Source organism: Helianthus annuus, chromosome 13 (assembly GCF_002127325.2).
Source record: "Helianthus annuus cultivar XRQ/B chromosome 13, HanXRQr2.0-SUNRISE, whole genome shotgun sequence".
In the NCBI taxonomy this organism is placed as follows: domain Eukaryota; kingdom Viridiplantae; phylum Streptophyta; class Magnoliopsida; order Asterales; family Asteraceae; genus Helianthus; species Helianthus annuus.
In genome coordinates, this window is record NC_035445.2 from 31,435,556 (window position 1) to 31,457,206 (window position 21,651).

General features: G+C 36.5%; 1 long non-coding RNA gene and 1 other non-coding gene across 3 annotated transcripts; one reads left to right on the forward strand and one right to left on the reverse strand.

Annotated features, from left to right (window-relative positions):
• The first annotated feature begins 728 nt into the window (after positions 1-728).
• On the forward strand, positions 729-4,344 carry LOC110897985. Of its 2 annotated transcripts, XR_002569166.2 has the most exons (7): positions 729-1,122; positions 1,278-1,475; positions 2,205-2,299; positions 2,380-2,456; positions 3,512-3,587; positions 3,767-3,868; positions 4,032-4,344. It is a non-coding gene; the product is annotated as an uncharacterized LOC110897985 (long non-coding RNA). The 2 variants fall into 2 exon arrangements; XR_002569167.2 differs by lacking the exon at positions 2,205-2,299 and having other exon boundaries at positions 746-1,122.
• A 16,976-nt stretch (positions 4,345-21,320) lies between these two features.
• On the reverse strand, positions 21,321-21,427 carry LOC118486006. Its single transcript, XR_004877863.1, has one exon. It is a non-coding gene; the product is annotated as a small nucleolar RNA R71 (small nucleolar RNA).
• Positions 21,428-21,651: the final 224 nt, after the last annotated feature.

Below are 21,651 nucleotides of genomic sequence, written 5' to 3' on the forward strand. Positions count from 1 at the left end.
ATTTAAAGGACATCCCTCAGTTCCGAGTTCTACAACATCCTAAAGTACCGGAAAGCTATTTCCGGGTTTTTGACATTCCTATAAAAAGGATAGAACTCCTTAAAATGATTTCCTACATTACTTGACCTATCTATCCTAGGAACTGTTTAGCTTTTCATTTTTAACTTTATTTTCATTTTCTAGGATCCTTTGTAACTAGTTTAATACCCGTCTGTTGGACGGGTTACGCTAAGATAACAAACAAAGATAATGTATATTGATGGTTTTTCGGTTTGCTTCTCCTTTTCCTCTTTTCCATCTCCTATTTGAAAAAGTTACAACTATCTAACTTTTCATTTTTTTCTTTTCAAACCACTAAAACTTATTCTCAAAACACAAGGAGCTCAAAATAAGCAATCCCAAACACCCACATTAAGTGGACACAAGTCTAAACAACATTATAAACAAAAGCACCATTTTTAATTTATAAAAGGAAAACGAACGTGAACAGTGTACAACCAAACAACAATATAAAATAAAAGTGATAGAGTGACAAAACATGAAATTGTGTCATTTTAATGCAAAGGTAAACGGTAGACAATACATAAGCCCTATTTAGTGACCTTAAAATGAGTTATTATGTAACCGCATCTTATGAGTGTTTTTATAAAAATAAAGAGCCAAAAGATGCGGTTCTAAAACCGCATCTGTTGATATAATGGTTACCCATCTAACCCAAACCCTAGGTATTTAAACATTTATCTTCTTCACCTCTTTATTCTATCACATTGTAAACCCTAGCCTCCACCTAAAAGAAACACACATAACCTGCATATATCGAGATCGAGAGACAGAGAGAGCCGAAGGAGAGAGAAATGGCTGGTTGAAGAGGACGTGAAAGAGATGAAGGGCCGACCACCTTGCCGGCGGCTCCCCTGGCCAATAACGGGGATGAACCATCTCCGGTGATCCCTTCAACCAACCAACGGTACTGGTTGTTGTGGTGAACTTTAATGGCGGCGAGAAGGTGGGTGGTGGTTCATTTAGGGTGGCTGCGGCGGGTGGAGCCCCGCGATATTCCGGCAAGGCTGCAGATAACCCGGTTCCACGACTTCAGCAATACCGATTGTGGTGGTTTTGAAGGTTCTCAGGCTAGATCTATTGTTAATATCTTTGTTTCATTAATATATTAATATAATGTTACTCTTAAGTTTCAAAACATTTTTGGATATTCTAAGTTATCTACTTTGCTTTCTATTAAAATCTAAAATCTGCTTACTTAATACTCATTTGTGCAGACAGAAACAAAATTGATAGCTTGGCGTCCAATGGAGCCCATGAACTCAACAGTTGTAACCTAAGTGCCAATGGAAGCTACTGGCTAAATAAATATCCACGATACTCATTTTTTTGTAACGCGTATTACCAAAATTTGACGAGCTTCGTATAAACACTAAACGATGAATTTTACACGCGATTTGTAGTTACAGCTAAAGGTACGTATATATCTGATCTTGTTTTTGTATAATTTATTTTGTTTTTTCTGATCTAGCTTGAGGATTTTCATAGATCTCCTTAATTTGGTCGTTTAAGTTTGGGTTTTTGCGTCGTTTGGGCTTATTAGGGTTTCCATTTGGTGAGATTTGAGGTAATTAGGGTTGTACATCTGTTAATTAATCTTGCATGTGTTTAATTTGTTAGTACTTAGGTGAATTTGAGATCAAAGGTTTGCTTTAAATTGTTCGTTTTTTAGTTTTGTAGCTAATTATTTTGTTAGTGTGTTTGAGGAGGAGTACTGGAAATGTATTGATCAAGTTATAGGTTTAAGAATTAAGATGATTGAAGTAGGCAATATCCGTATAAAGTTAACCTTTTTAATTGCCATTAAATATGCTCAAAAGTGATTTAGGGATCAGTATGTCTTATGAACTATATTTTTATAGTACATTTGGTTTATGTTGGGGTCTATCTTGTTTTTGTTATAAGAACAATCATGAGTTAAGTTTTGTTAATTTTTTTATGATTCTAGCTTAATTGTTCTTGCTAGACTACATGTTAATGGTGGTTCATGATATTTGCATCTGTGGTAGATTTGGAACTACATGTCTTATGGTTCATGATATGTGCATAGTATTTTAAAATTTGAATTAAAAGATTGTATTTTATACACATGTACACTTGTGTATATATTTTAAGTTTCATTTTATTAATGTGCTATTGATAAGGGATTGGGCTAGTGGTGTGAAAAATATGTGATGGACTGAAGTTGAGCTTTTAAAGGGAGTGGGCTAGTACAACTTCAATGGACTTTTTTATTAGAGTGCGTATTTTAATTGTGGCTATATTTTAATTATTTTGCATATGTGTTTATTTTGACGTTTGTTATATTTCTTAATGGAGGAACCAAAATCACTTATTGAAGAAGAAAAACGACCTTTTCGAACATGATGAGTTTCTTAAAGAGTTCTAATAAGAAGGTAATTATCATCTATTCTTTTGGTTTTATGTTATAACATGAATGCTTTTGCTTATATATTTAAACATTTCTTTTTCGTTCTAGACTTGTGGTTAACCCAGAAGTTGTAAGGATAATTATCATCTATTCTTTTGGTTTTATGTTATAACATGAATGCTTTTACTTCCATTATATTTTATGAGTCTGATTAAATTTCCCTCGTGGCAGTTTTGGTCTAACTTTTACCTTATTTGAAGTAACCAACTTTTTTAGGAAAGAAAAAATCATTAGTTTCAACAATATGATACAAGGTAACAAACTTTCTGAAGCTTGGATTTAAGGTAATATGATTCGGTAACTGATAATTTTGATGGAAAGGCAATTTGTCCATAACAAAAAGTGATTTTACGCAATAAATGATACCTTTTTTTCACATTTATTGCGTAAAATCACTTTTTGTTATGAACAAATTACCCCTCCATCAAAATCGTTAGTGACCAGATCATATTACCTTAAATCCAAGCTTTAGAAAGTTTGTTACATTGTATCAGATTGTTGCAACTGATGATTTTTTCTTTCCTAAAAAAGTTGGTTACTTAAAATAAGGCAAAAGTTAGAGCGACCCCGTTTGAAAAAAAAACGTGTTTCAACCTGATTCGGCCCGAGGGTTTGGATACCAGTTTGTATTATAATCCGAACCAGTTAAAAAACGATCTAAACCGGTTTTTTGTCTCAGACCGGTTTATAACCCGGACCGAACCGGTTTAATAGGTTTCGGGTTTGATCCTCAGAAACCAGTTTTAAACCTGAACTGGTTTGAACCACTTGAAAAACCGTTTCGGTTGGTAAAAAAAAACCTATTTGTACACCTCTAACTGTAAGTGCATGCTAGAATGACAAAAAATTTAATTCAAATTAATAAAATATTTTTTGATAGTCTTACCGCCCACAAGTCACGAGCTTTAACGACTGTGGTCGAGTTGAGTATTATGTATACCATTTCGCAAAAAATAACATATGTTAACATTAAACTACAAATAACTAATGTAAAATAATAGATTTAACCTTGACTTGCAGGTTAGACGTTATATCATTTAGTACCTTTTCGACTACAACTGGTGACTACACAAAGAAATATGAATTAGAAAGTAAGGTAAGTATTAATTGCAGATTAAAATGGATTACAAAGTACCTTGTCTGATCTGAATTGGTCGCTTTTGATTATTTCAGCACTGTTTTGAAGCTTCTACAGTTTACATAAATTTAGTATTTACCAAAAAACAAAGGCCAATTGAAATAACTATGTTAACCTGCTTCATTTGCATGCCACAGTTTTCAGCATGTTGTTCATCATTCATAATTCATAACTGAAGGCTTTGGTGGTGACTGGTTCATGCTTGCTGTTTTCAGAAAAGAAAAATGCGAAATGATTCGGTAAGTCTCCTCGTTATATTACTAATGGGCAGTTTCCTGTTTTTTACAAAAATATTATCTGAGAACAGGACAAATATTAACAATACTATCACAGGAATAAAAAAAAAATGTAATCTACAATTGACTATAAAAATTGTACTTACCTCAGCCGATTCATATGTAGGTTTACACATTATCGGGCAAACGATGGAAGGAGGAAGAAGAGAGCAAAGATGGAAGGACCCCATGGATGCAATCTGAAAGGAAAAAAAAAAGGAAATAAGAAAGGTGGACTTGAGAAACAGCCGCAATTTATGGGTTTAATTAGCTGTAGTTTTTTATGGTCCGGATTGAATATATATAAACATAGATATAACTGCCGATTTGCTAAAAATTAGGAAGGTGGAGAACATGGGCCATTTATTTAGGGTAATTAAAAACTGAATAAAAACCAGTGTATCGACAACATTACCCTTATTTGTAGGAGCAGTTGTATAGATTATGGGCAGGAAAATGAGGGACTAACTACCCACTAAAATCGATAAGCAGTTATTGAGATCATGGGCAGGAAAAGGTGGAACTAACCACCCACTAAAAATTGATAAAAACTACTCTGAACCGCCGCTGGTAGCGGTTATTTATGCTAGTTTAAACGGACAGGATTTAATCTCAGCAAGTTTAAACGGCCAGGATCGATTTCAAAAACAGTTAGACTTAATGGGTTTAATATATATATATATATATATATATATATATATATATATATATATAATTGTTATTTTTAATGAATGATGGTTTCTAAGTATTAAATGGTGTTTGGATGATGTTGTAATGGTTGAATACACTTGAAATGGTGGAGGTTACCAAAGGGAAAGAATAACCCACACCCCATGCACAAAAACAGAGCCTCCCGACAATTTTCCTTCATTACAGCAAGTTCAGCAGGGGCCGTGCTCAGCCCAACACGCCCCCGTGCCCGAGGATCTGCAGAAAATGCCCTGTTCAGGTAACTGGACACGGGGCCGTGCTCACTGAACACGCCCCCGTGCCCAACCTTCTGTTTAATATGATACTGGCGATTTGAGCATGGGGTCGTGCCCGGACCAACACGGGCCCGTGTCCAGACACCCAGTAACATAAATTTTGTTTTTCAACACCTTTTTACACATTCAATCAACCTAAAACTTATTTTTGGGACACATTGAGGACAATGTGTAATTTAAGTGTGGGGGGGGGGGGGGGGGATGCTAAAACCTTGAATTTTGCAAGTCCTAATAACAAGCCTTACACAAAACTCTATTGGAACCGCTAATCACCCCAAATTTTTTCAAAAACTTTTCATTTTTTTTACTTGTCTCAGTTTAATTTGGGAATAACAAGTTCTAAAAAGGTTATATTTTTACAAATTTATAATCGATAGCGTCGTGATAAAAAGAACCAACATAAGAAAATTATGAAATGGCATGACAAATGTGGTTAAAATTTGATTATATATACTTGGTCACATTATAAACCCATTCCCACGATAAGTGAGTTTTGAGCCTTTATTGAGCATACAAATATACATATTTAAACTAAATGCTCACTTTTCATTTCTTGTGTGAATAGCCGCTTGGTTTTTACGACTCTAGAACTTGGCACGACGATACATTCCCGGTCCTTACCAACTTGAACCCAAGTAAGTAAATGATGGAGGCATTAGGACTAACCCATTTTCTTTTCAACACCATTATTTTTCATTTTCTTTATCACCTACCCAAAAATCTCCCTAGTTAACCCCTTTGAGCCTAAACCTTTTCATTTCTAAACCCACAAAACAAACACCCTTTACCCACCAAAACCTTTTTTCTTTTCAACCCTTTATTTTAGTAAAAAGCTCGGTTTTCTTGTGACATTTATTTATAAAAAAAAATGAAGTCTAGCAATAAACAAACAAAGTCCTCAAAGAAACTTTATTTGAAAATGCTTAGTTTGAATAAAAGTCACAAAAACAAAAAGTTTTACGACAACCGACGCTTTAGCCCTTTTTACTAACAACTAACCCAAAACCACCTACCTTTAGCCCAAGCCTAACCCTTCCCCAAGTCCTCTTGATATTTACAAAGGTGTATAGTTAAAAAGGAAGAGGATTGATTGCTTGGTAAGCATACGGTAGAAGTAAGTTCCATGCCGGTCTCGAGTGTTTCACAAAAATACATCTTCGGCCGAGTGTTGAGTGATCTCCCGTGAGGAATGTGAACTTGTATATAAATGGAATTTTAAAAAGGCATGTTATGTCACACCCCAAAAACGTCGCAGCGGAATATATTACGTAGTGGAGACGGAAGTTGGTGCCCGTTTATATCTTGATGATCGATGCATTAAATTGTTGGACATATTATCTTATTTAAAACTTAAGTTTTAAACATTTCGTTTTAAAACATGACTCAACCATGACATAGTTAAGTTGTTTTGATCCTCATGGATCTTATTACATTCGTCCTAGAAAGTTTTAGAAGTTAGTCCAACATTATTAAGTAACAAAACATGCATCAACAACCACAAGATACACCATAATTCCCGAAGCCGAACTCAAGTACCTGTAGAACACGTTAAAATCAAGTGTCAACACAAAGGAAGGTGAGTTCACATATTCACATTCAAACAATTCATTCCAAAGGAGAACTTTCTGATTATGTGTTTATTTTAAAACATCCATATAATTTTTAGAAAGTCCGTTTTACTTCCTTATTAAAATCCATGGGTCATCTGTCGTAGTTCAGAAACCCGACATTAAGCTCTTACCCAAGTTTTGTATATTAAATTCATAGCGTCAATTTTCAGACTCGTATGTTAGCTAGACAATACGAACTATATATTTACCATGCAGGGATAATCAAAGCTAGACAATAACCAGAATCTAAATTCGTCGTTTGACTTAACACGGGGCGACCGGTCACAACGGGGTTGTCAACCCGATAGATCTACCAACAATTGCTCGCGTACATTTACTTAATAGATTAAACGACAGCATGGGCGCAGGGTCCACTTTGAGACCAATATGATGTCTGCCTCACGTACAATATATATATAATATCCTACTAATATGACAAATTTAATACACGAAGTTGTACGAATCCCCTGAATCCCCTCTCTTGAGACCAGACCAGCATTCGTCCCAACTTTACGGTCTGTTTCTACTCAGAAACACCATACCATCCCAATTTCCTCCAAACATTCATTCATCAAAAACGTTTTATCTCGAAACGTATGATTTATCAAACTCCATATATTTTCAACGAAAATATATATTTTATATTAAAAGGTATGTTTTAATCCAAAAACATTATTAAACCCTTTTATTGGCGTGTTCTACCCCAAAATATATACAAAGCAGTAAAAAGAGGGGTTTAGTGACACACACCTTTGGGTGTGTATTTTTAAATAGCGCAATCCCACAGATTGATTTCTACACGTCCTATTATATGTAGGAACGATTTTTAAATCAATATATATATCACAAAAATCCTAAGTTTCTCCATTTCTTAGAATTTTCACATAACTTTGAGATTTTTCTCGAAAAGTTAACGTTTTTGATTATGTTGGCACGTTAATATATATATATATATATGAGTCCATATATATATATATCTTTAAGATTTTGCGACTTGAACGATTTTATTGGTGACCGTTATCATGTAAATCCCTTAACATACCCGTTTATACGTAATATATCTACGATTTGCGCGTCGTAATATATATATATACATAAACGTACACATAAATTAACACCGTAACACGCGTAATCTTGTTAACTTATCTATTTTGTCATTTTTAAGGCAAGCATACATAAAATATTTTATATGTACCAAATTTCATGCTCGACAAACAAGTTACACATTTAACGTGATTTTTACCATTTCTACCGCACAAAATGCACAAGTATACATACATGATCCAAATTTCCAATATCATGTTAAAACTTATCATATTTTCACATTCACATGTTTAAATCACATAACACATCTTAACACATAAGATTCACCCAAAACTTACCTATACTAGTGTTCATTGAAAAATGCGTATTTTAGCTATTCGGTAACGTTTTCAGGCGTCGGAAGTCACATATGACTAACCAAACACCAAGTAAACTTAAAATTAGTTAAAATACTTATTTTTAAACTAAAAACATCAGTTTACTCACTGATCTAAATCAGTTTTATAAAAATCGTTCGAAAAGCCGATTTTTAACCGTTTTAACGCATAGTTTTGCGTTAAACATTACTATTATCATCCCAACTCGGAATGGCTTGATATTTTAACACAATACATGTTATTTACTGATTAAAATAGTGATCATAATCAGATTAGTTCCGTTTTTATGTAAGTCACATAAATCATGCGATTTCACGTATTTTACAACTCCTAATGCACCAAGTACAACATGCAAGACTAGTAAACTTTATGACAAAGTTTTATGTCACTAAACACTTCAAAATAATTATATTTTAGTGTTTATAATCTGATCAAAATTGGTCTTTATCAAATCATATCCAAATCATCATTTCATGACCACAAATCTTCATGCATGTTCAAGTAAATGCCTCTAATGCAATCATACAACATCATCATCATCATCATCATCATCATCTTTTATGTTCTAATCATACTCAAGAACACATTAATATCATGTTTTTACATAACACAACATATATCATTCATCATCACATAATCATTCATACATAAATACAAGTATCTTTCATTCATGAGTATATGACCAAAATTTACATACATACATACACATATACATATATATACGAAATATTTTCACCCACATGAACTTCTAAAAGTTCACTCTTTCATCAAATCCCTTTTAAATCATGAAACACCTTTAAAACATTCTTTTATGACAATTTTGATTCTTGCATGAAATCTATCATTCAAATATCATATTATTCAAGAATCATTCAATCAAAAATCAAAACACAATCTCATACACACACACATATACCTACGGCTATACATACATATACATAGACACCCATTTCCATTTTGTTTAAAATCTCATCCTTTATCATTTTCAAGTTCATGTTTAATTCCAAGTTCAAGAGAAACTTTCCATCATCTTTATCATCACTAAAAATCAAGAATGTAATTTCGAAAATAAGTTTATACCTTTCAAGTTTTTAGTGGTTTTTAACAAGATTTTTGATGATTGGAAGCTTGTTTCACCAAGAAAACACTTTCGGATCTTCAAAACACCTTGAAACCTTCTTGGAATAGACTTTAATCTTCAAAAACAAGTTGAACTTTTTTTGAAATATGGCTGATTCTAGGGGTGTTCGGCCAGCCTTGTTTAGAGAGAGAAATGAAATTGAGTTTGTAAGAATTTTGTGGGATTGTGTGAGATCTTGGTGCCTTTTTAGGTGTTGTATGTATCATTCATCTTCCCAAGAGCCATATGTCAAGCATGCAAGGGAAAAGAAAAGAGGTGGGCTGCCAAGAGGCCGCCACTTGGTCCCTCTCTCTCATATATATTACTTACATATATGTATATATATATATATATAACATAGACTAAAAACTGGTATTTTACTGGATATCGGGTATTTTATCTAGCGTTTTAATCCCGTTTTAGTGCGTTTTAAATTATTTTTATCATTCTATAAAAATAATCACATAAAATTATTACTGAAATAATTACCGGTTGCCTTGACTGGCTACGTTGACGGTATTTTGTCTAATACGCGTAGTACGTGCTCAAACTTGAAAAATAGAGTTTCTTAGCGTTTTAATTTATTTTTCCTCACGAATATGATTAAAATTATTATTCTAATCATAACAGACTATTTTTAGGATTTTAATGCTGATCGGGTGGTCACCGACGTTCGTTTCGCATTTTAACCGTTACGCGATAAGCGTTTATCTTACCGTTGGCAACATAATTTTTACCAAAGTTTAAATTTGCCAACTCATTAAATATCATATATAAACATCATAATCATTCAAATACAGCCTTTTATCTATTCACAACACGTGTTACAATTGTACGGTACGGCCTGAAAAGCCAGGTGTCACAGTCTCCCCCTCTTTAGGAAATTTCGTCTCCGAAATTTTTACTCTACAGGTTTTGTTTTCGCACTAGGTGGAAACAATAAAAACAAGCTTGTTGAATATGGTCGTGTAGTTTCTGCGAGAAACTTTGATTCTTACGAAGAATCTTCATAGACCTGTATTACTCACATCCTCAATTCCTAATCTCGCGTCCCAACGCTCTCCACCCTTTCCAAGGTTCCACATTTACAAGCACTTAATTAAGAAGATTAAGTCAAAGTTCCACCATTTCGGGTTTAACATACGTATATTTACATATACATTGCCCTATACCCGAGGTAGTCTGAGTTTACACACGATTGATCCAAATCGAGATGGGCTCTCGAAAGTATCTAATCTCATGAACTCGTTTTCTTTCCTTCTTGCATTCATTTCAGATATCCACGGATTGCACAATCAATAAATCACATATACTATTAGAATTCAGTAATCGCCTCTCCGGTTATCAACATAACTCTTCTAGCTATACGTACTGCTTCTACGGTACTTCGATAAACTTCCGTTTATCTTCTAAATAAATCTCTACAAAGAACAAAATCAGTGTATTATCCCTTATACACTTTCTCAAACTGGACATATGCAACACATCATGTACACCACTCAATCCTTATGGTAGCTTGAGCCTATAAACGACTGATCCAACTCAAGATGGGCTCTTTGTAGGACCGGTTTGGTGACCGTTCGATTGCGTAACGAACGTTTCACGTGCGGAATCCGTGAACGTACGTGACCGAACACACGATAACGTACTACTAACGAGAATCTATTACAAGAATTGACGTGTACGGTACAAGAATCTCGTTTACAATCACTTTCTCTCTCTACTTTCTCTCTCTAGAAAGTCTCCACTCCAAGTCTCCTCCAAAGTCTAACTCCAAATCTCTTAAAAACTCACTAACTCATGACATAATCCCCTATTTATATGGTCAAGGCAACTTTAATGATAGTTCTCATTAATTACAAGTTTGCCACCTTGCCATTTCTAACTAAATAAGACATTACGCGCTTGATTCCTTTCGGCTTTTCACTACAACTCGGATTGACGAAGGCGATAGACATTAAGTGCATCAACAATCTCCCCCTTGGATATTGCCGTAGTCAATCTGTAGTGAAACTCGTAGCGACTTGACTTTCTCTCTCTTTAAGACTCGAACGAAGATGTAGTCGACAGACAACTGCACTAACAAACTCCCCCTTGGATGTTGACGGAATCTTTAGTGAGAGTCTTCAAATACTCTTGCTCGAACAGAATCCCAGAGGATCTGTATTTTCTTCAGAATCTTCAGAATCTTCAGGCTCCCCCTTTCGTCAAGCTTCCGTGCTTTTGGGATCGACACCTGGCTTTCCAGATACAAGCTCCTTTAGCGTTGAGCTCGTCTTCAGACTCCCCCTTAGACTCGGCTGTCGGGATCGTAGTCTGGCTTTTCGTATCAACAAATTTCAAAAACCTGCACATCTCAAACTCTCTATTACAAACCAATAAAGTTGTGATTCAACTTAATGAATCAACTAAACGTTTGAGAATTTTCACATTTAAAACTGATAAAATTTGAAACATTCCAATTTCTAATTCAAATTAATGAATTATCTTAAACATTTCAAACCAATTAACCAAACCGTCTGTTCATCATGTTTAGCCTTTGAGATTTTGAATATCAGCTTTTCAATATCAGTTGTCGAAAATCTTTTTGGATTTTTCAAAATAAGAAACATAAATGCAAAGACAGAAATTAAATGCATAAATGAAATATGTACAAACATATTTTTGTGAGTTTGTGCAAGAGGATCATATCAGTTTTGAGACAAATCACCAACACCGTTAAGCTTTTAGACATTTTAAGTTCTAAACGATTCACGTAGATTGACGATATAGTTGTCCTCTTAAATTTTCATACAATTTTCAATCTATTCAGGATACTATTTAAGTGTTTTATGAACTTAGTTTGATTCATGTGTCCCACCTCTTGAATATACTCCCGTATCCAGAATCCCAATATACAGTCTTACAGGTATGAACACTACAATGATGTCTGTACATAAATTAGGGGAAAGATGCGAAAACTGAGGGATCTCAGGTCAGAACTTCCGTTCAGCAGAGAGATATCAGCTTCGACTTAGCAGTGTGTCCCCTTTAGAGGATCTTTTCAGCTACAACAGATGATTATCAATTTTATTGTCTAATCAGCTGAGGGCTTTATGCTATGTTTCAAGCATTTTGCGGAAAGTATTAGCCAAGGACTAGGTCAGAACTACCGTTCAGCAGAAGTCCCGGAATAATACCCCAGACATCATAGAGTATAAACACCTAGTATATCAGAATACGAGACCTTTCAAACGAGATTTCAGGGGTTACCTATATATCCAAGTAGTGTTCCCCACGAATTTCACAAGTTTGAAATTTTAGGTTTATATCCCGAATAAATCTACTAAATGTACAAAAACCTATCGTCACATCATCAGTGAGACCGTTTATCACATTTTACATTACATTTCTTTAGCGTGTTGTGATAGTCCACTGATTTACTATCATTTCCTCTTTTTCACAACAAAACTCGTTTTGACTTTTTTCGATGTTTTTGACATTTTCAAATTTTCTAATTTTTTTTTTAAAATTCTTCTCCCCCTAAAATCAAAATATGTTTCAATTTTGATTTTCTGAGAAAATTTGAAACAAACTGTACAAAGTTGACAAGTTGATGAGAATCACTTCAATTCTCCATCTACTTGGCGTAAACAATCAGAACTCCCCCTCACAACAAAACTATTTACCCATTATGATTTCAAAACACTTAAGTTTGTTTTAATCAAAATGGTTTTTCCGGAAAATTAGTTTTGTGTGACATTTCATAAACTCGGGGTTTCATCACCTTGTTTTACAAATTATTACTTGTATGAAAGATGAATCAAGTACAACTTAATGTCCCTGATTTATCTTTTGAAAGACGAAAAATCACCAGAGTGAAATTTCTCAAGAAATATGCCGATTCATGTTCCACGCTTACCAACCTGGGAACTCTGGCAAGTCAGGATTTTAAGCAACTAATGTAGGCACCCAAGCCTGACCAGCCTTGGGTGTATTTGAGTTATTTTCACTCGGGGTTTGAACATTCCTTTTTGTTTCATAAAATTCTTTAACCCCTTTAACCTTTCCCTCAACCATCTTTCCAAAAATATTTTTCACTTTTCCATTAAAAGCCTTTTCGACATCAAATTCTTTCTTTTCAGAATAGAATTTATTCGAAATTTTCACTTTACCATCTTTTTGTTTAAAATTTTCAGTTCGCAATGGTGGAAAGTTTGTGTCATCCATTGGCGGAACTGAATTTTCACTTTTGAGCTCAACTTGTGGCTCCTCTGATTTTGACGAATCAGAATCATCGCCTGAAGGTGGCTTGTCTGACTTCGGCACGTCAGATTCATCGCCGACCTTTTCCTTCTTCTTTTCCTCTTTCGTCCTCAGATTTGCATCTGACGAATTCGGTTTACTTGACTTTGTTGTCGAGTGAATCGATTCATCAGCACTCTTATTCGATCTGTCGGGTGAACCCGAGGACAAAATCTTCTCGAGATACTCTCGTGCTTTCTTCCTCTTCTTCCTCAGTTTGTCTTTCTGCCCTTGAGAAAGCTTCACTTTCGTTTCTTGAACTTTAGGTTCTTGGACCTTCTGTTCTTTGACATTCTGTTCTGAAACTTTCAGTTTCTTGGGCTTGACAGTGACTGGTTTCTTCGCCAACTTCTGAGAATTAACCCTCAATCTTTCACTTGATTTCCTAGGGCAATCCCTGGCAATGTGTCCTTGGATTTGGCAATTATAGCATCTTCTTGTCTCAAATCTCTGTCTCTGGCAATTAACAGCAATGTGTCCTTGATATCCACATTTGTAGCACACTCTGTTATCATACCAATCACCATTGTCATACCAAACGCTTAGATCAAAGCATTGTCTAGCGTGGTGATACTCCTTCCTCCTCTTGATTGTTGGATTTGGCTTTTGAGCACTGTGGTCTGACCTGCACCACTTATTACCAACATTTTTTGAGTTTTCATTTTTTATTTTTTGTAAATTTTGTTTTTGATTGGATGATCTATCCGATGAACTTTTATTATCTTTTTGTTTCTGTTCTGCTTTCTTCTTCAAAGGCTTTTGCTTAGAACATTCACCTTTTTCGGTCGATTGCAAAACAGTTTTCTGAAATTTTTCTTTCAAATTTAAAAACAATTTTTGTTTTTCTTTTTTAACATTTTCATCATCGGATGCATCATCACAATCTTCAACTTTGACAGAGTCAAAGTTTGTGACACAGTCACTTATTGGAACATAGTTGATTGGTTTTGGACAAGGAATATTCAACTTGTCAGGTGAAGTCACAAAACCAATCAACTTCTTTTCAAGTTCTTCGATCTTGACTCTTGAATTCTCAGCTTCACTTTCAAGCCGAGAGATTTTTTCAAGATGAGACTTGATTGATTTTTCATTCTCATTTTTGAAATTTTCAAGAACAGACTTTTCTTTTGTCAAAATGTTTATCTGTTCTTGAAATTTTGATTCATTTGCTTTCAGATTTTTGTTCTCCAATTTTATCCAGAAATCTTCATTTTCTGATGATTTCTGTTTGCTTTCAAAGTCTTTTTCTTTCTCTTTCAAAACCTTGTTTTCTGATGTCAAACTGTTCAAATTACCCAACAGTTTGTCATTTTCAACTTTCAGTTTCTCACAAATTTCCTGAATCATAAGAATCTGTTTATCATCAGCTTGCTTCTCATCTGTCAACTTCTTGATCTCCAATGCCAAAATTTTTGCACCTTTTATGAGTTTGTCATTATCGGTCTTAAAGTTGTCACATTTGAAACATATTGATGCATTCTTCACAGATTCTCCAACTTTTGAATCTTTTTCTTTCAAAATTTTGTTTTCCAATGTCAAACTGTCCAAATCACTTAACAGTTTGACATTGTCTGATTCAAATTTGTCACATCTTGAACACTTCTCGGTCATCTTTACATCCTCAGCTTTCTTCTCAAGCTTGATAGCTGAAATCTCCTTAACCTGCTCCTCTACCTCTCGAACATTTTCATCAGATTTACATTTTGCTTCATCAGTTGCTTCACTTCTAATCTTTTGTAGTTCAAGTTCTCGCTCTTTAATCTTCTCAATAAACATGCCCAAAGTCACTTCTAAGTATCTCTTCTTCCAATCTGACAGATACGTTCTCCATTCATCACCCGGTAAAGCATTTTCCAGTTTGTTAACCCATTGCTCATTTGTCTTGGTTATCTTCAAACTCACCATTATCCAATACAGCTCGACATACCTTTCGATCAATTCTTCAATCGATTCTCCATCTATACCTGAAAAATTGTTGAACTTGTTCAGTGCAATATTAATTGCAAAATCCATTTTCGGTATTAAACGATTCACAAAAACGAATTTTCAATCACTTCAAAACTTTCACACAAACAAATGATTATTCGATTGAATATCAAAAATTAGGTGAATGTGGATCGAGTGGAAATTCGTTCGTGCGTATAACCGATGCTCGACAAACTACCGTGGATTTCCTGCAAACAAACAAGTAAACAATTAGATCAAAACTAATTGAATTCGTAACAGTGTGTGGATGAACCAATCTAAGACTCGTTTGTCGAAGATTCGTGAACCCGTTCCAATGAATGTACACTTGTTAATCCCCAATTCTTCAAACAACCCAAACTGTGAGACTTCAGGCAAACAACACACAATCACGCATCATAGTGGGCGGTTAGAATGATAACAAAGGACTTTGATTGGATGAAATTTAAATAAGTGGGGCTGTGCTTTTAGGCTATGTTGATTGGACCTTCAAGATAGTGGGGCGGTGTGATATATGTTCCAAAACATGATTGGGTAACAAGTATTGGGCTTCAGTGATTGTTTAATGGGAGGTTGGGCAGTAATTTCCTATTGGTCCTCACTTATAAATGGGGCGGTGGAGACCACTAATCAACAACAACAGGCCGACAAATTGATCAAATATTGTGATTGGGTTGCTTGGCGGCACAAACAATGACTCATCACACAATCAATCAACCTTTTTAGAGGGGCGGCACAACATGTAGTCAACGACAAACAACCTGTATTTTTTTCAGAACCTCACGTGACGAAGGTGACAAAAGAATGACCCTCAAACCTTTTGAGCGGACCAAAACTTGACTAAAAGGCGATCCACATTTAATGATTTTGGAGCGGTTCACATGTATGACCTAATAAGCGGTTCAGAAGTGACTTATCAGCGATCCAGAACAATTTCACACCTTTTGAGCGGTTCAGAAGTGACTTATCAGCGATCCAGAACAATTTCACACCTTTTGAGCGATCCTAGTCAACTTCTCATGAGCGATCCTCAAATAAGACCAAAAAGCGATCCTGAATTGTTCATAAAAGCGATCCACACCTGAATTTTTACGTGAATTCGGACTGAAAAACTACGATTTCTCCAAAACGGCTTGGAGTTTCGATATGAAACTTGGTAGGGTTTTGATTCTATGTATTTCGCACAATATATCCAAAAATCAGACGAAACGGACCGTGTTTACCCGTTCAATTTGATGAAAACCGATGAAAAATGTAAGAAATGAGTAGAAGATGAAGAAATCGACGAATTTGGATCTGATTTGGCTCTGAATACGCTGAAATCTGTACGAGAACGACGTGTTTGATCTTGCAATCGAGCTCCTAGCTCTGATACCACTTGTAGGACCGGTTTGGTGACCGTTCGATTGCGTAACGAACGTTTCACGTGCGGAATCCGTGAACGTACGTGACCGAACACACGATAACGTACTACTAACGAGAATCTATTACAAGAATTGACGTGTACGGTACAAGAATCTCGTTTACAATCACTTTCTCTCTCTACTTTCTCTCTCTAGAAAGTCTCCACTCCAAGTCTCCTCCAAAGTCTAACTCCAAATCTCTTAAAAACTCACTAACTCATGACATAATCCCCTATTTATATGGTCAAGGCAACTTTAATGATAGTTCTCATTAATTACAAGTTTGCCACCTTGCCATTTCTAACTAAATAAGACATTACGCGCTTGATTCCTTTCGGCTTTTCACTACAACTCGGATTGACGAAGGCGATAGACATTAAGTGCATCAACAATCTCCCCCTTGGATATTGCCGTAGTCAATCTGTAGTGAAACTCGTAGCGACTTGACTTTCTCTCTCTTTAATACTCGAACGAAGATGTAGTCGACAGACAACTGCACTAACACTCTTGAAAGGACCAAATCAATGTAGCTCAGCTTTTCCCTTTCTCTGCTAACTTAATAACATCCTTTTAAGGTAACTCCTCCAATAGAACCAAATCTTCGATCTGAAATCGCAATAATTTCCTTCAATTGTCCATATAATCCTTCCATCGATCAATTAGCGACTTTTAACCTTCCCTCGATCTAGGCAAATCCTGTCGCTGGTTTCCCAGATAAACTACGGTTTGGTTAATCGTCTTTTGCCACATTAGCTCAACAAAGTGGCGATCGACACTTCCATCCATACAAGGATTTAAACGGAGCAACCTAAATACTAGCGTGATAATTATTATTATTATAGGATAACTCTGCCAAGGGCATGTGAGTATCCTAACTTTCTTCAAAATCCATCGCACACGCTCTCAACATTTCCTCCAATGTTTGAAAAACTTCCTCCTACTTTCCTATCCAATGAGTCCCCGTTTTTCCTTGGGGTTATTAGTGTCGAAGGCTGCACTAATTTAGAGAAATTCTTAATAAATCTCAGGTAGCACCCAGCTAGTCTTATGAATTGTCGTACTCCCGACGAGGTCCTTGGCGCTTCTCATCATCTAATTGATCCAATCTTAGACGGATCTATATGCATACCTTTCTTATTCCTTAACAACTCCATAGTCAACCTCAATGTTTCTCATGAGTTTCCTTGGCTCGTGTGGAAGCAAGTATGTCGTCGATGAATATTATCACGAATTCATCCGATTAGGGTTTCCGTACCCTGTTCATGAGATCCATGAATATAAATGGCGCGTTAATTTAGTCAAAAGGCATGACTAATAATTCGTAATGGCCATATTGTGTTCGGAAAGCAGTCCTTGGAATATCTTCGTTAGCAACCTTCAACTGATGATATCCTGATCGTAGGTCGATCTTCGTGTAGTAGCTGGATCGAACAAATCGTTAATCCTCGGTAAAGGGTATCGATTCTTGATAATCAACTTGTTCAGTTCTCTGAAATCATCACACATCCTGAAGAATCCATACTTCTTTCTCACAACAAAACAGATGCACCTTAAAGCAAAAAGCTTGATCGAATGAAACCCTTGTCTAGTAGCTCTTGAAGCTGATTCGACATTTCTTTCATTTTTAACGGTGCTTAATCTATTAGGAGATTTTGCAAATAGGTACAACACCGGGTACCAGGTCGATTCGGAATTCGATCTATCTCGCAGGGGGCAATCCAGATAAGTCTTTTTAGGAAAACTTCTGGATAATCACGAACAATAGGAATCTCTTCGATATTCCTACCTTTGGCCTTCATATCCACTACGTTAACAAAGAACGCAGGATAGCCTTTTCGCAACAACTTGAGCATCCTCATAATACTGACGACTCACAACACTCAACACTTGACACTCGACTCGGTCGGTCTCCGTGAACAGCTACCGCCTCCCCACCGTCATTAGAACGAGGTATCCTAGCTAGCTTCTTCGAGCGATAATCCCCACTTCGTTCTTGGAAAGTTGATGTGCACAAAATGCAACATATAAATTACATCAATTGTGGCATAAAACTAAACCTTTTTTAGTACTAATGTTGGAAAAAGTGTGTTTTTGTCTTCCTTTTGTATTTTCAGGATTAAATGAGCTCAAATGAACAAAAGAAGCAAAAAGGCAGCTAAATCTAACATAAATACAAGAAAAGGGATAAACCGTGGCATGCCCGACCCCCCGACAGCATCTTCCCAAGCAAAAACAAGAGAACAGAAGGCTGAACACGCCCCGTGCTCAATGGGCACGGGGGCGTGCCCAAGTGTCAGCAGAAAAGACAAAGTTGTAGAAGCTTCTATCGCCCACCACGGGGTCGTGCTCAGCGGACACGGGGCCGTGGTCAACTCTAAGATTCGCAGAATCTAGGGAAATCTTGATAGTACAGATACGCTTCTGCATACGGGATCGTGCTCAGCGGACACGGTGGCGTGGTCAACTAATACAGACAAACTGCAATTAATGAAGAAAGAGAAGGAGGATGGACATGGGGCCGTGCCCGTGCTGCTGTTCAGGCTATAAATAGGGGTGCTTGGCTCATTTGCAAACCATCCCTTGGCACACCACCTCTCTCACACTTCACCCACCACCCACCACCATCACAACACCATCATCCACCACAATCATCCATCATCCATCATAGAGTGTGTGAGTCGTCTCGGGATCCAAGATTGATCGTAAGAGTTCTTGACAATCAAAGGCCATGTTTGCCTAAGTCTCTTACATCACTTGGTGAAGACAAGTGTCTAGTGTAATACTTTTTATTTTTAATCTTTTCGCACTTTTTATTTGGTTATGTATTAATAACTTTAATAACTAGTTTCTTATGTTGAAGGTGATTCTTCCTTATCGTTTGTCCGTGGTGTCTTGGCATTATTTTACTTTCTATATAAAATAAAAGATTTTCACCATTCATATCTCCACGGTCTATATGGAGATATGTTGGCTACCTGGTCGGGGGTTAAGGGAATGGTTTGGTAAGAGTCTTGCCATTGTTCAGTGTATAGATCCTGCAAAGGACCTGGGTCAAATTTAGTAGGACCTCCTTCAATACCCACCGGTATTGGATGGCGGGGGTCCAAACTCTTTGATACCCTCATATGTAAGCTACTATTAAAACTTTAACCCGGCTACTTAGGACTGTATCCCTGCTGACTCAGACTACTTAGCCGAGGGTAACGTCACCTTCAAAAGAGGGGCCTACCACATTATGCATTAATAACTTAATTAATTATCTTTCAATAATCCGACCCTTTAGGATTGTATCCTTGCTGGCTCAAACTACTGGGTTGAGGGTAACGTCACCTTCAAAAGAGGGGCCTACTACAATAACTAAGATAATCTCTTAAAAAGTGCAAAAGTGCAGAAATAATCAAAGGTTACACTACACACGAGTCGGATCCAAGTGATTTATCTTGTCTATCTGTTTTTACTTTTATTTTATTTTTCAGCATTTTAGTTAGTTTTATTTTTCTAGTTTAAAAACCTTTTTCTAACTTTTGATTTGATTAGACGTTGAGGATAAACCGGTACTAAAAGCTCTTGTGTCCTTGGACGACCTCGGTATCTTACCAACACTATACTACATCCACGATGGGTGCACTTGCCCATATGTGTGTTTAGTGTTAGTAAATATCGTGTTTTATAAATTTAAAACTTGGCTAAAAAGTGTAAAAGGGCTTAAAATATATATAAAAACCTATAACACATGACACGCATCAAGTTTTTGGCGCCTTGCCGGGGACACAAGGATTTTAAGAAAGTTAGGAATCAACGGCGTAATCGTTTTTTTCTATTTTTTCTGTTTTTTTTAGGATTTTCTTAATTTTTCAGTTTCTGCAGAGCTCGGCACGGGCCGTGCCTGGTCGGACACGGGCTGTGCCCAGCATTGTTACTGGCAGTTTTTATTTTCCGAGTTACAGAGAGTTGAGCACGGGGCTATGTCGAACTCCCAAGTAACAGGGATCCGGAAAACAATCACTGTATCTCCGACCACGGGCCGTGTTCATCTGAGCACGGGGCCGTGGTGAAGCTTCTGACCAACGTTCTTCTTTGTTTTTATTGCAGGACTGGGAACTCAGGCGCCACATTTGCATTTTCCACGTAGTGTATGAGCTCCAGTTCTAGTAGAGACATAAAAGAACCCCTAGACGAACCCGAACGCTTTCTACGAAAGAGACTTAAAGCTAAAAACCAAGAGAAAGTTTCGGGGGACCCACTTCCAATGGCGGACCAACGTACCCTCATGAATTACCTACGACCCACAGTAGGTAATCTCGGCACCGCTATCAATGCACCGAATGTCGAAGCCAACAACTTCGAACTTCGATCACATTTGATACAAATGCTTTAAAACTCCGCAACCTTCCATAGGCTTGCGGACGAGGATCCTCATCTACATATTACTAATTTCTTAGAAATATGTGATACCTTTCGGATCAATGGAGCATCAAACGACACCATCCGCCTTCGAATGTTTCCATTTTCACTAAAAGACCGAGCTAAGGCATGGCTTAATGCCCTCCCAGTTGGTTCGGTAAACACCTGGGATGAACTAGCCCAAAAGTTTCTATATAAATATTTCCCTCCTGCTAAAACGGCTAAATTAATGACTGAAATTAATACATATTCACAAGAGGATGGGGAATCCTTATATGAAACTTGGGAAAGGTTCAAGGAGCAACTAAGAAAGTGTCCTCATCGCGGTCTTGCGGTGTGGCAACAAGTATCCACTTTCTACAATGGGTTGTTGCCACACACAAGACAAACACTTGACTCTAGCTCCGGGGGACTTTTAGGTAATCGTCGCCCAAATGAAATATATAATCAAATTGAGGAAATTGCTCAAACCAATTTTCAGTGGCACACTCCCCGAGGCAATAAATCTATTGCCTCGGGCGCCCATAAGGTTGATGAAAGCATTTCTTTACAAG